Genomic DNA, 15194 nt, shown 5'->3' with positions numbered 1-15194 from the left:
CAGGGTTATGGAGGTCAGAACCAATCCTCTCTGGCTGCCCAGCACAGAACATGTGGCATAATAAATGGACTAGATTAATAAAATGCCCATCTCTCTTAGTATCTCCATCATGAATTTTACCAGTGTGACCTTTGTATCCAGGGCGGCAGGTGTAAGAAGGACTCAGGTTTCTTTCTCGGTTATTATCACATTTCTTTTGACTTCAGTGGTCCTTAGGACCCTAGAAATATACTCTAGAGGATACATTTTAGCTTCATTTCTCAAGTTGCCAAATAACCTTTAATTAAAGTGAACTATGAATGCTCAAATGCTGACATCAATGTTTGGCGACTCCAAGGTCGCCGACAACTCCCAGGTTGACTCTGCTGCTCCACAGGCTCCTCGTCAATCACCCAGGCACTGGGGCCACTTACTCAGCTTGATCCCCAAACTCTTCTAATCTCAGATCAAGTGTTGCCACAAATACTTTTGGATTACTCTGGGCAAATGGCCTCCCAAGTCAAGAAAGTCACTTTCCTCTGGTTGTCATTGCAATTGGTGTGCCACACATCAGGCATGATATATATTCATTCTGTCAGAAATATTGATTCAGCACCTACTATGTTATGTGCTATGTTAGATGTACAATGTGTATAGTTTCTATATCCCTGAACTTTTGTTCTGTTTAGATCCAAAGGAAAGGGCTAGATACGTTATTAAAATAATGATGAGAATAATAATAATAAAAGGAATGCACCTCCTTATTCTAGGAAAGAAGAAGGGCAGGGAGTGTGCTACTGACATTAATCTTTGCTTTACTGCAAACCACGTCTCACCCCAGCCTTCTTGACCTTCCAAAACTATTGAAAGATTAATAGGTTGTATATTTTCTACCTCTTCTTGGGATAGTGGACCTCTCTAGCCACGTTAACCCAAATTGAGGTCCAGGATACATTATTAAAGTAATCACACTGAAGAAACAAAGAGAAATCCAAACAAACTTTTGGGCAACACCCATACCAAGGGTCATATTCTTGCCAAACCAACACTGATAATTTATTCTGGAAAAAAAAAATCTTATAACAAAATAGTTTTGCTCTTTATTTTACCATCTTATTTTTCAGATTATTAGGCCTGCATTTCATAGAGTGATGGTCCATTTAAAGTTGAATTCCTGGTTTTTCCCTTTTATGTTTCATTTGATTTTTAAATTGTATTTTAAACTGCTCAGTGATTTTTGGGTAAGAGTCAACTCCTGTTGTCAGCAGGAATAACTCTAATATTTGTAAAGTGACAGAGAAGAACCTCAGAAGATGCATTTGCAAGTCAAAAAGAATATCTTATTGTTTACTGTTGATTATTCACACTTTCCCCTTTGTTCTATCATTTAAATATAGATAGCTTTTATTGTTTCTAACAAAATAGTACTAAATTACTAAATCTTCTATTGTTGCAAATTTCCCTTGTTTACATGTCCATTTTAAAAGTTATTTCTCTCCATTTCTAATTCTTTATTTTATCCGTGGAGTTCCTCACTCTTGGATTTACGTTTCCACTATTGTACTTAACATGTTGTACATCTTTTTCCATTTCTCCTCAGTAGTGGTCATGATTTTTCATCAAAAATTTGGTATTAAATTATCAGTTTTTCCAAAATGCTCTTCTTTGCTCAGGAGCAAAGAAATTGAGTTTATTACTGTTTTCCCTAAGTCATTCTAGCTAAATAACTTTGAAGTAAAAGACTGAACAACAGTGCTTATCACTGTGTCTTGCCAAAATAGACTACAAATCTCAAATATGTTGAGGACTTCCTAAGATATTTCTTTATGAAAATATTTCCATAACCACTTCAGAGACCAATTCTAGCTTCATATGTAATAGAGGTGTTTTTTCTTTTTAATTAAGAAACCTTCAAACTTCCCTTTAAAAGACAAATGGACCAATTTCTGCATACTTTCCCCAAAACTTCTTAAATCTCCAAATACATAGATGTTGCTGCTTCAAATTAATTTATTAATTTTTAATAATAGAATACTAAATTTGCATATTTGACTAAATTATTAACTAAATATTAACATTCTAACTTTCCCTTCCTCAATTACTTTTAGCATTTCTAAAACATAGTGTTTAATTTCAATTTTAATTAGCTGTCTTTACCATTAATCTTGTGAAGGTGTCCTATTAGAGATAAAAGAAATTTGTCCCAAATCACATAGAGTCATTTTTCACAGAGTTTCTGTCTTTAACCTTCATGGCTTACTACCCTCGAGTATGCATCTAAGCAGTTGTTTTCCTTACACTGTACTGTATTATAAATAGAATCATTGTTTGTCATTATCAGTAGTGAGAAGATCTAAAGGGAACTGGAATGAGCACTAAGATAATTGCAATAACATTAGGTTTCCAGTATCCCACACAAGAAACAACTTCTTTTTTTAATATTTTATTTTATATAATTCTTACATATTTTTCATTTTTGCACAATGTATGCATTTTCATTTTGGTTATATTCCCCATACAATTGCACCCCCCCCCTTATTTTGACCCTAGTCCTTCCTTTCCCTGCCCCTTCCCCCTACTCTCCCACCCCCGTAGTGTGCCTCTGGTTTATAGTTGCTTATTGATTTTGATTTTTACTTTGTATTAATTAATCTTTTCCTGGTCCCTTATTTAGGTTTTCTAAATTCCTGCTATGAGTAAAAAACAACTTCTTAATGTTTAAAACTTCCTGAAAATAGATGTCTTGAGTAGTACGGATTTTCTATTGTAAAAGATATTTAAGCTGAGATAATCTTTAGAAGATGTGGAAAGATGGAGCACTGGGCAAGGAATGACCTATATGATATTTAAATTCCTTTTTAATCCTGGGATTTTTTTCTGTACAGAATTTGTTTTACTTCATTCAGCAAACATTTACTGTATATATACTTGCTGAGTGCTATAAAGAAGACAGAAATACTGTAGAGAAGTGTGCTCTTTTATGTTGAGAAAGAGGATGAAAGCAGTGATAAAGTTTTCCATGTACTGAGGAATATCATGGTGTCAAAAAAAAAAAAAAGGCCCTAGATTATGTTGGGGCTCCTAGAGGCCAGACTCATCAGAGATTGAAAATGCTGGCAAAGGATTTGTGGTAGAGGAGGCACAGGAGGACAGAGATGAGAAGGAAGGGTATTTGAGGTAGTACAGCTCTAGGAAAGACTTAGAGCAAAAACAGGTGTCTGAATGAATGAGTTTGTATGCATTGGTTAATCTAAAGAAAGAACAGAAATCATCCAAAGTGATTACGTACATACACGGGCAAATTTTGAAGAAACCTTATGAAAATATTCTAGTTGAAAATTCAGGGTAAGTTCCAATTTTCATCTCAACTTCTTCTGTCTTATTCACTATTCCCATGGTAACAACTTCATTTAACATATATAAAAGGAAACACTTCTTTGGGTTCAAACTAGTAATCAAGTATCCAGTTTAATTGCCAGAAGTCCAATATAAATGTTCATAACAGTAGTAATGATGATAGGCTAGTTAAACATTTATTACGTGTTTTCTATGGACATTATTCATTTAATTTCCAGAACACCCCTCTTTGGATAAGTACTTTTAATACTCGAGCTTACTGATTTAGAAACTGATCCTGGAAATGCTGAGATTCACATAGTGTATGAGTAACCTGAGGGTATAAATTCAGTAAGTTATTGTCTTGCATAATTACTCATGGGTCAGTGATGTGCCTAATAGTATTTATTACTAAAAGCTTGGTTGCATTTTCCCAGTTGTCAGAGCTTAAAAAAATAAAACTGAAAACCATGCTGCCACATTTACCTACCTGTGTATAAAAAAAAAACAGTGTCACAAAACATCTATCTCTTAAGTTATAGAACTTAATAGGTTTAATGTACTTATTTACTAAAACTTTGTTACACCAAATGTCAGTTGCATGCCATGATTAAACATTCTTTAGCCAAAAGGTGGAGATTTTCATTGATGTTCAGTATGCTTTCATGTGTTCAACAAATGTTTGTTTAATAATTTTAAAACCATTCTTCAGAGTTAAGCTATTTTGTTCATGCCCTCAAAAATTATCACTAAAACACTTATGAAGGAAACAGCTATTATTACTCCTTTTTTAGCAGATAAGAGAAAGTTGTGCCCAGACAGGTTTTAATTAGCTAAGCTGGAACTGAAAGCTCACCACTCCAATTTGTTTACTGACTTAGGAGCAGAAAACTTCTCAAATTTCTCTGCTCTTCATGTAGAAATGATTTGTTCTCTTAAAAGCAATTTTAGACAACTCTAAATGACATAATTTCATAGCAATTTTTACAGTGCAGATGTTTCTAGAGATGCACAATTTTACCATTTTCAAAAACGTAAACAATTGTTCTCAAGTTCACTTTGCTTAAAACTGAGCTCAGAACTTCCTGTGGCTAGGGTTACATTTGCCTCAGTTGCCCATTAATTTTGTTCCCTTAGGAGAGCCTCGTCTAAGAATTTTCTCTGAAAAGTTGAAATTGAATCTCTCTCAGTATGACTTTGCTCTCTGCCTCCTCTCTGCTCTTTAGCTTTCATGCTCCTCATTTTCTGAGACATCATGAAAAATAGCAAAGCAGGAGCGAAAACCAAAGAGCTGCAGCTCTTCCTTCTAAAGCATCAAACCACATATCCTCCATTTCAAGTGCTCTCTTAGTATTTTACTTATCGTTGAGATAACTCCCCCCTCCCCAACTGATGTTTGACTAAATCTCCTTTACAATGTGTTGGTTAATTAGTCATCTTATGGCACTTGCCGTCTGATTTATTTGGAAAAAATACAAGAACAAAAACAAAACATCTGTGAGGTTTCCCATTAGTGAGAGTAACACTCAGAGCAAAATATAAATTGATATTAAAATAGTTGGTTTTACTATATGTCTGCCACTAATTAAGCTCACCTCCTTATATCCACTAATACTGACAGGGATAAGCCTTATGGGAAGATCTTTCTCTTTTCATTTATTATAAGGACTCCCTTATATTAAAAGTGACTTTCATTTACAGACTTTTTTTGGTGTACCCAAGCTCAATTTATACAGGAATAGAGGAATAATACATGCTTCTTTTTATTTGCCAGTTTTCAAAATATTCATTTGGTTTCCATCATTTTCCAAAGATGACCAGTGAAGAGTTGTTTTTATTTAATTATCATTATAGAAGCAACAATCCATTGCAGTTATTTTTCTTTTGATTCTCAAATTGTCCTAAATTTGGTAGTGCAAGCTACAAGTTGGTTCCCATGTCCTTTTCACATGGACTGATTAGGCCAAGATATTCCAGGCTCATTTTGTGAATTTCATGCTGTAGATATGACTTAAGTCGTTTTTCTACATAACTCTGATTCTTTGAGTGAATTAGACTTTTAATAAGTGTGTATTTTTAAGACTGCTGTACTCTGTCTCTTGTTTACTCTCTTTTCTGCCATTTATTCCTTCATCTTAAAACCTATTCTTTACCTCATCACAAGTTTAGCTTTCCCACTATAACTCAGCAACATCAGCCTACCAGATTTTAAAGCTCCCTTATTTAGTGATTCCTAACATTGGGACAATTCTTGTTTCTTATATTCAGAGCTTTTCAGGGAACCCCCTTTTTGTGCCTAGCGGGACAGTTTGGAGTAGGACTTGGGAAGGTATAGTTTTATATTTTGGTAGCTCCATAAACTTTTCTAAGGAGATTTTCTTCTGATTTTGTTTGTCTCAGATTTTCTACATTTGTTTTAAGTAAGTGCTAAAATTGGACCTTTTAGATCCAGCCATGTGGAAATAAATAGAAAAGTTTTCAAACTATATGGTCTTAGATAATCTCATTCAGGTGCTTTCAAACTTCTTTAATCCACAGTAAAAAATACTTTTTGCATTTAAAGTGTTTTTTGGATTTTCACTAAATGGATTTCATCACTTACTAGGATGACCAGCAGTTTGAAAAACAGAGCTCTAGTTAACTGTTCCTTCAATGTATAGACAAGAAACAGACTTCTCAGTTATCAACCTGCTCAAGTCAAAAACTGGTAGATTTGCTTGGACACTATTCTTTTAAGGTAGAAGGTGTCGATCTTCCTGTGTTTATCAGATCCCACATGTTGATCTTATCATCCGTAAAAAAAGGGGTTAATACTCCTTCCATCTCTTTGGAAGTAAGAGAATCAAATAGATTTCACTTCATGATAGATGTTAAATGGTGCATTCTCCTGAGGCAGAAAAAATCATTTTGTTAATTTCCTCATTAAGTAAATCAAATGTACTTTAAACTTAAATATTGAAAACTATTCATTTTAACCCTTATCCTAAAACATATCCTTGATTTTCTAAGACTCAGTCTCTTAGAATTTATCTGTCAGATGTGTTCCTTCTCTTGGGTTTATCTGCATGACATAAATTGTTTGAACTTTTCAACTTTTCAAACAATTGTGTTGACTTGACATGGCTGATCCAGCCTATGTGCCTCTGTGAGCAGCGTGCTGAGTCTGAGAATGACTTGTCTTTCATTGGCAATGACTGATTGTGGGCAGAGAGGAAATTTTACAAATTAGAAATAAGGAGTAACTAAAAGAAAATTCTCCTTGCCTTCAGGGAGTTATAGTACTTTCTATTGCTTTATATGTTTGTAATGAACTACCTTCATGCTGATATAATATAAATTTCACTTGTTAAGATACTTTTATATGTAAAGATTCTTTTATTTGATAAATAATTCAGAAAACTAGCTAAGTGCTATTTGTTGATTTGTACTTATTTATATACAAATATATAGGGTATTTTTAATTGTCTCTTGTTTCTTACCTTAAATTTCCCATTATTTTTACTAACTACTGCCCCTTTCATTACTTTTTTTCTTTTTCCTTTCTTCTCAAGAAAGCACTTTTGCTTTTAAGATGTTTTCCTTTTTCTCATAAAGGATTCTTTTGTTCTTTGAGATTTAAGATCACATAATAATATCTTGGTAGCATCCAGCCTCTTCCCTACCCTCTGTGTGTTTGAGAATCTCTCCAAAGTCAGCTTTGGAAAATGAGATTTGGAAATATGAAATCCCAAAATGCTTCTCAGGTGTACTAAGGATAAAACAGTCATGCAGGAAGCAGCTTGTGATCAAGTCAAGATCATCCTGACTGACACTTTTCTAAACATCATTAAGGAGAATATATGTGAAATTTTATAATCATTTCAGATAGTAACCAAATACTTCTTTTAATTGAATGAGAATAATGTATACATGTATAAATTATAATAATAATGAGTTAAGCCAATTTGGACAGCAATAAGGAACTTAACATTTCAGCTCTAAAAAATAAATGAAGACTTTGAAATTCAATCAGTCCTATTTTATGTTGAGGCAAATGTACTTGGCTTTTACTGAGAATCATACCTTCTGCTATGGTTTACATAAGAAATAGGGTAAAAAAAATCCTCTAAAGCTTCCCTTTACAACTTTGTGATTACAACACACCTTGCAATCAGGTTTTAAATTTTTTTTAACTTTATAAAAATTACAAATTAGAACAGACTCAGCAGTTTCTTCTTTTAACTCACTTGGATCCTGATAAAATTATTTTCAATTAGAAAAAGATAGTTTAACAAACATGCTGAAATTTGCTCATAATTTTGGCTTCTTTGTCATACAGCTTTTGGTGTATTATACTTAAAATGTGTCATTATTAATTATTTACATGCTTGTAAAATGTAGTATTATGGGAGTCAGTTCCCTCCTCCCCAAATCCATTCCCCTCAGAATTTCTGTCAGTGTCTTTTACTTCCACAACATTTGGAGACTAAAGCAAATTCTGGGAATGTACCCTAGTATAGGTACCCATATCAATATTATTCATCACATTAATCATTCTGTGGAGGAAAACACTGATTCTAGAACTGGAGACCCTTGAGGACAAAAAAAAAACAACAAATAGCATGAGCTTGGAAAAAGCCTCCCACACACAAATTGTGAAAGTGAGCAATCTTTTCATAATTATGCTACTTTTCTCATGTAGCATATTTTATCTTTTTGTTAGGTAGAGCACTGATTTGAAATCTACTATACTCTTGGAGATTATGAAAAAAAAAATTTTAAATTTTCATTCAAGAAAGTGGTCTTTATTTTTTATAGCCTACGTAGCATATGCTTTTAAATTAGTCCTTGTAAAATATATTAACACTATACACTTACTATAATTTGTCAAGGTTTCTTGGTATACAGATAGGCTCTTTAAATGTTTTTTACATGAAGTAAGCACCACAAAATTTACCTTTTTTTTCCCAATTTTAAGAAACCAGTTGAAAATTGAAGAATTAGACTGGAGCTGTGTAGAGTATTTTTGAACTATTACAGATCTATCTAAATCTACAACCTGCTAGGAAAGATCGAATCCCTTCCAGCTTGTGATTGTGATACATGTTTTGTGTGTACTTGAGTCTGTCTCACAAATGCATTTAGTATTTTCTGAACCGAACTTCTGTTCAGTGCCGGGCAGATTTCTGACTGTGCGTGTTCAGTCCACTGATTGACTGACCGAGAGCCAAATTATTTTCACTAACACATACTCAATTCACAACTCTACAAACAAGATAGACTCCAGGGCCAAAATTGGACCCTCGCTAACAAAGCTTGCTCTCTGCCACCAGTAGTACTTATATGGTGAATGAAAATTCAGTCACATATATTCTTCCATTTAAATCCTTAAAAATTTAAATGGAAACTTTGTCAACAGTAATTGTAACTATATTGAGGGAAAAAAAGAGAGTGTTCCCTACAATTTGGCAGCATTAAATGTAATTCATAACTATCAAAAATCCGTTTTCTCTGCATAACTTTTAAGAACGCTCCTGATGTCTTGAAAATTCCATGCAATTTTCTTTAAAAGTTGGTTTGGAATGCTACTGTGCATCTTGAAGCCCACATACAGTGAGTTAAATTACAGCAATAGCGTATTTCTCAAGCACCATATAGTTGCAAATCCTTTATCCTGAAGTATATAGTGAAGGATTTTCTCCTGAACAGTGAAGGAAGTTGAACTTTGAGGTTGTTTCAATTTAACACATGATGTGCTGCACACTTAAAGCTGTGTTTTGCCTTTCCTCGTATTTTTTTCTTTATTCATCCCTGCTTCTCATAAAAGGATTTAAGTGGGTAGTGCTGATTATCAAACTGCATTCATATTATCACTACTCTCAAAGCATTGTTTCCCCAACTGGCTCATGTAAGCACTTACGTTTCAGTAGGTCCTTCTGAATGCCAAGTAGAAGGCTATTTTCTTCTTCAGCACCATTTCCATCTTATCCTTGTTTTGATCATTGGTCTTCTCTGAATCAGGAAATGGCATTACTGTCCATCTCGTTACCCCAGCTAAAACCTGAATGTCCCTGGTACCTCACTTCTCTTCATACTTCTCATCATATCCATTAGCAAACCAGGCCAGCTCTATCCTGGAAACAGATCTCAAAACTTCTCCGATAACTGCACTAATCTCTTAATTGTCTTCCCTATTTCTCCTCTAACTTTATAATCTATTTATCACTAAGCAACTATAATGAACCTTCTAAAGTATTCTTGAATAAATGAATCAATGAAAATGTTATTAAAATCAATGTTTTCATGACTTTAGCAAGATGTTGTTTATCCTGGGTTACATGCAGACCCAGGGCCAAAAGAAATTCCAAAAATAAAGCTTTCAGATGCCTTGCTTACTATGGATCTTGTCAGGTTCAACTAAACATTTAGACTTTTGGCCATCATTGGCCACTCTTGGAGTAGTCTACGCCAAAGGTGGAAGGACAGGAGAGGAACCAGCTTATCACAGGACAGTATCAGGCAGTCTGTGGACCAGCAGTCAGGGAGTCAGCTTCTTTCACCCATTAGATGAAGTCTCAAATGCAAGGAGATGCATAGGTAGCATGTAGCATAGGTAAGAGCACTGCCCTAAGTGAGAAGCCTCAAGTCCCCAGGAACAAATATAATATCTGCTGGAACAATCAATAGGCGTAGCAACTAGCTTCCCCGACAGTTACACACCCATTTATAAGAATGACTGCACTCAGGGAATCTAAAGCCTTGATGTCCTTGTCAGGCTGTATTTCTTTCAAACCGGAGATGCTCTCTACTAATTTAGGGTTTTTGTAAGCAAAGTTCTAGTGACATGGTTAAAATACCATTTTAAGGAAACAGATCTAGGAAGTTAACCAAAGGTCAAATTCTGATTCAAAAAGGAAATTTGGTTCTTTACCCACTGTGCAACTTTTAACTCGGCTTTAGATTTGACTTTAAATGTTAAAATTATTTCAAGTTTTCTTAAAGGGCAGACATTTAACCATCATTCATAATCAAATTTTTTGCTTCCTCCACCAAGCACAGTTGTCTTAATAAATAAATAAACATTTCACTCAAAATTGAGATGGAGGGGTTAAACCATATGACAAGATGACCCTACTGCCCCTCTTCCCTTCCAAACTATCCTGGATCACCAGTCCTGGTCTCATGGGGGACTGATATATTAAAGTCCAGACATAGACATGGGGTGCAGGTACCTTTAGATTACCGTTTTGGTTTTGCCTGAGGGAGAAAACCTTAGCTGATATCAGGAAGCAAAATCACTAAGAATATTGCTTGTGCCTGAGGCATGAGCTTTGTCCCAAAATAACATAAAAGTATTCTGGGCTTTTAATTAATTATCTACTAGACCTCTTTGTGCCTTGACTTCAGTCTCTTTGTTATACCATCTACCTATCCCTGGGTTATTAAGGATTCCCCTTCAAATCTGTCTACCAATTTACTAATTTTTTCTTCAGCCACCTTTTTGCTAATTAAGCTGTTCTATTGCATTTTGAATTTCCATGATTATATTTTTAATTATTAGGAATTCTGACCCTTTTATATAATAGCTTGGTATTTGCTGATCTTTCCAATTTCCAGTTTCCTTTTTCTTTCTTTCTTTTTTTTTATTTTTTTGATGGGGAAGTTCCTAATCAGTACTTTTTTTTTGAGTACTCTTTTTAAAATTTTTTTGAATTTTATTTTATTTAATTTTTACATCATTTTTCATGTTAGCACAATGTATGCGTTTTCATCTTGTTTATAGTCCCTTTTTATTTCTTATTCTGTTTAAATATATTACATTTATGTCTTATAATCTAAAATCTGAAGTCCCTTGGGGTTTCATTCTTTTGCTTGTTTATTTTGCTGACTCAATCATAGTGGCTTACTCTTTCGTTTTGATTTGTTTTTGAATTGTGAGCCCCTATATATACTTTATTTGTGAAAATCAAATGGGACCTGGGTTAACAGATAAGCTTCCAAAGAAGATCTGTGTTTGCTCTCACCAGTTACTCTGTGGCAGTACTAACTTGAACATACTTTGAGTTTATTTCTTGGGTAGAGGTTGCAAGAGCAGGAAAGAAGGATCATTCACAAGCCAAATTTATGTGAATGATGGTGTATGGATTTAAGTCTCAGTGGACACATCATTCCCCATCTCCAGTTTTACCTATTATTTCTAGATATTTTGTAGCAAAAAGATTTTTCAGTGTATCTGGAACACAGCAGAACTTCACCTATATATCTTAAAATTCACCCATTTTATATATACAGTTCAATTTTTCTAATAAATTCACAGAGTTGTAAAAACCTCTACCACAAGCCAGTTCTAGAATAGTCTCATCACCTCAGTAAGATTGTCTGTTTACACTTAATCCCTGTTTCCATATCCAGCCACAGGCAATTGCTAATTCATTTTCTGTCTGTATAGATTTGCCTTTTCTGGGTATTCCTTATAAATGGCACTATACAAGATGTGACCTTCTGCATCAGCCTTCTTTCACTAAGAATTGTATTTTTGAGATTCATATATGAATCACTGTTTCACTCCTTTTTATTGCTAAATGTATTCCTTCTTCTTTTTTTTTTTTTTTAAGATTTTTATTTATTTATTTATACAAGCACCGGGCACAGTTAGAAGAGCTGGAGGGTGAGAGAATTCACCAGAGCCAGAGCGGGGAACAGAGCAGGCAGAGTGATGAAGTACACTGCTGAGGGGGGTGGTGGGCAGCAGGAGAGGTCTGCACGCCATGTGGGATCCTTGCCCGATGGCCAGGGATCCAACCGGCACTTCAGAGGCTGCAGGCAGCTTCGCAACCAAGTGCTCAACTGCTGCGCCACTGCGGAGGCCCATAAATGTATTTCTTCTCATGTCTAGGCCATATTTTTTTTTCATCCACTTGCCCATTGATGAACATTGACTCAATCGTACATTTTCACTGTTACGAATAATGCTACTATACATGTAAGTCTTTGTATGGACGTTTGTTTTCATTTCCTTGAGTGACTACTTAGGAGAATGCTGAGTTGTATATTTTTATTTTCTTACGTCTGCTATGAATTTTTAAAAATGCCTATTATATTTTATCTAACATTTCTAGCTATAGTGTAGTAAAAAGATATTTTAGTGAGCATGACTATATTTGAAAGAGAAATTTAGCCATTCTTTTTTTTTAGATATATTTAATAAGAGAAATTTTGGGGTTGAAATTTCTGTCATTTAAAAGTATTTACTTGCAATATAGTGACATATTTCTGTATCTCTCACCTTCCTTCTTTGTAGTATTATTAGTGTTAACTAGGGCCCGTAATAGCACAGGAAGCAAACACCAGAATGTCAAAAGTATCAACTTTGCTTTTTTTAATACTCTAAACTTTATTTAAAGTAAATAAAAGGATCAGCCCAGTTACAGGTAAATGATAATTGAGTACATTTAGGTGGCTAATATAAAATTTACATAATCACAAGCAGATTAACTCATCGCCAACATCAAACATTTCATTCAGTCTTTGTAGTCAAATTCTTGTGGAATTGCAAATTTTTTATCAATTTTACTTTCTTCAAATCCAAATTTTCTTTCGGCCCACTACTTTAACAAATATGTTATCAGTGCATCTGTTAGTAGCTTCTTTGGCTACTTTATTTGCTTCACATATTTCACAACCTGTGGGTCACGTCTTTGTATTCTTTTTGCTTCAGCCTTTACTGTTCCATTTAAAAGTGAAAAAAGCTCTTTTGTTACCGTGGCTCTCTCTTCCAGCTCTTGTCAGCCAATTTTAGCTTTCTCAATGCTCTTCTGTAGGTTTTCATGCTTCGGGTTTCCCTCAGATGATTGAGATTCCGGAACCTCCAACTTATGATGTTTCCATGCATGAAGAGCTTTACTTGGAATATAATTGGATATTCCAATCCTCTCACATTCAACAGTACCATCATCAACTAAGCACTGAAGAACTTCTTTTAGTAACATGACAGTAATGCCTTTCTCTTTAGGAGCAATCTTTTCCATGTCCTTTAATTGAAATACATCTTTTATCTCAAAAACTGTTTCCATCTTGCAGCCTCTCTTCTCCTCTGCACTCTCCTTTTTCTTCAACATGACACAGGGTCTTCCAATTGTAGGGGTTGTGTCAAAGCATTAATTTTGGAATGCATTTGATTGTTTTTTTTTCCCCCTAGAATATGGGAAAGCTAACCCGAAGTAACTAATTTCTCTTCTGCACTTTTAGCCATACACTTGCATTTTTAACTTTTTGAAATATTCAGATTTAGATTATGGAAATTCTTCTTTTGTTAATATAATGACCATTAACTTAAAATTTTGTAATTGTAGAGTCATATAATTAGAAATTAATTGCACTTTAGAGATTTGGTTTTGACTTATCATGCTTTCCTTAAAAACATGAAGTTATCCACACACCGTTCTATTTCTCTGTTTGGGATATTCTTTTCCCTAAGATGGAGCCAATTAATAAAAAGTAACAGTTGTTATATAATATTTTTAAAAATTGCAAAACTAGCGAAGTCTACTACTATATAAGAAGAAAACTTTCTTCCCTCTGCCCTTAGGTTATTTAGGGTTATAAAGACAGCTTTCTAATATTGTTAGTTGCTTTGAGGTTTTACATTTGCCAATCACTTTAATAATTATATGAGTCAGCTATTTTATAATTTCATAAATCCATGGCAAATGAAGATGTTTTGAAGTGATTATCTATCACCTATCAGCACCTTGTTATACAAGGGCTTGTGTTACATTCCACCTAGTGGAGTTACCTCTCTAGGCAAATGTTTCAAAGACTATGTTACATATTTTTTTATTTTCAAAAAAAGAAACACGCAAAATCTTTTTAAATGAATGTTGTGATTGCTTATGGAAAGTTATAAGAACATAAGGTAGATTTAAGTGTTTTTAACCAAGCGCTTATCATTAATGCTCTGAATCATCATGGAGATGCTAAGGCAATTTAAGGTCCTGAAAGATGATGTCTAGTGAGATTTTATTGTCCTTAAAGTCTGGTATATTTGTCTCAATAGAAAGTTGAAGGTAATTTTTATTCAGTGTATGGATTACATTAATATAGAATGTTAGGAAATTTACTTTTCCACCTAGTTTAGTGTATTAAATTTTAACAGTCGTCAGTTATCCATTGTCATTTCTTAAATATTACTGTGCTTCTGAGGGTGCCATCAAAAAAAGAGACTTGACTTTTCTAAGTAGACTCTAAAATAAGCAAGAAAACAAGGAAGGTGATTAACATATAACTCAGAGTAGAATTCTGCCTTTATAATCTTATTAGAAAATGCGTGTTCTCATCTGCCCTCCACATACTTCCCATTACCAAGTGTAACCACTTCTTTCTGTTTCCACCCTACCTGGGTGAAGCCTCCACAATGTAAAAAAAACTTACGCTTAGGGCCTCCCCGGTGGCGCAGCAGTTGAGCGCTGGGTTGCAAAGCTGCCTGCAGCCTCTGTGGCGCCGGTTCGATCCCCGGCTGCTCCCCGGCCACTGGAGGAGGGTCCCACATGGCGCACAGACCTCTCCTGCCGCCCGCTGCTCCCCTCAGCAGTGTACTTTGGTCCTTCTGCCTGCTCTGCTCCTGGCTCTGGCTCTGGTGAATTCTCTCACCCTCCCGCGCTTCTGACTGTACCCAGTGCATGTATAAACAAACAAACAAAACAAAATAAATAAATAAAAACATGCCTCTATTAAAAAAAAAAAAAAAAAAAACTTATGCTTCGGCCAGAAGTCAGCCCCTTCTTCAAAGTTGCCACTATGATGATGATGCTATTCTTCTTATTCCCTTATGCATATACATCAATAATAAAGCATTGTTCATTTATAGAGCATATTAGACACTCACTGATAGCAAATCCATC

General features: G+C 34.6%; 1 protein-coding gene and 1 pseudogene across 2 annotated transcripts in view; one reads left to right on the top strand and one right to left on the bottom strand.

The window, feature by feature from the left end:
• The window catches only part of FBXL17 (F-box and leucine rich repeat protein 17), a gene marked incomplete at both ends in the record, with an annotated part of 549061 nt that overhangs the window by 381983 nt on the left and 151884 nt on the right, over positions 1–15194 (top strand). The window lies entirely within an intron of this gene.
• LOC311170790 (meiotic nuclear division protein 1 homolog) lies at positions 12816–13412 on the bottom strand (annotated as a pseudogene). The gene has a single exon. The product of its transcript is annotated as a meiotic nuclear division protein 1 homolog (transcript).

This window comes from Talpa europaea, assembly GCF_964194135.1.
Source record: "Talpa europaea genome assembly, chromosome: 5".
Lineage (NCBI taxonomy): Eukaryota > Metazoa > Chordata > Mammalia > Eulipotyphla > Talpidae > Talpa > Talpa europaea.
This window is presented reverse-complemented; position numbering and strand designations above follow the sequence as displayed.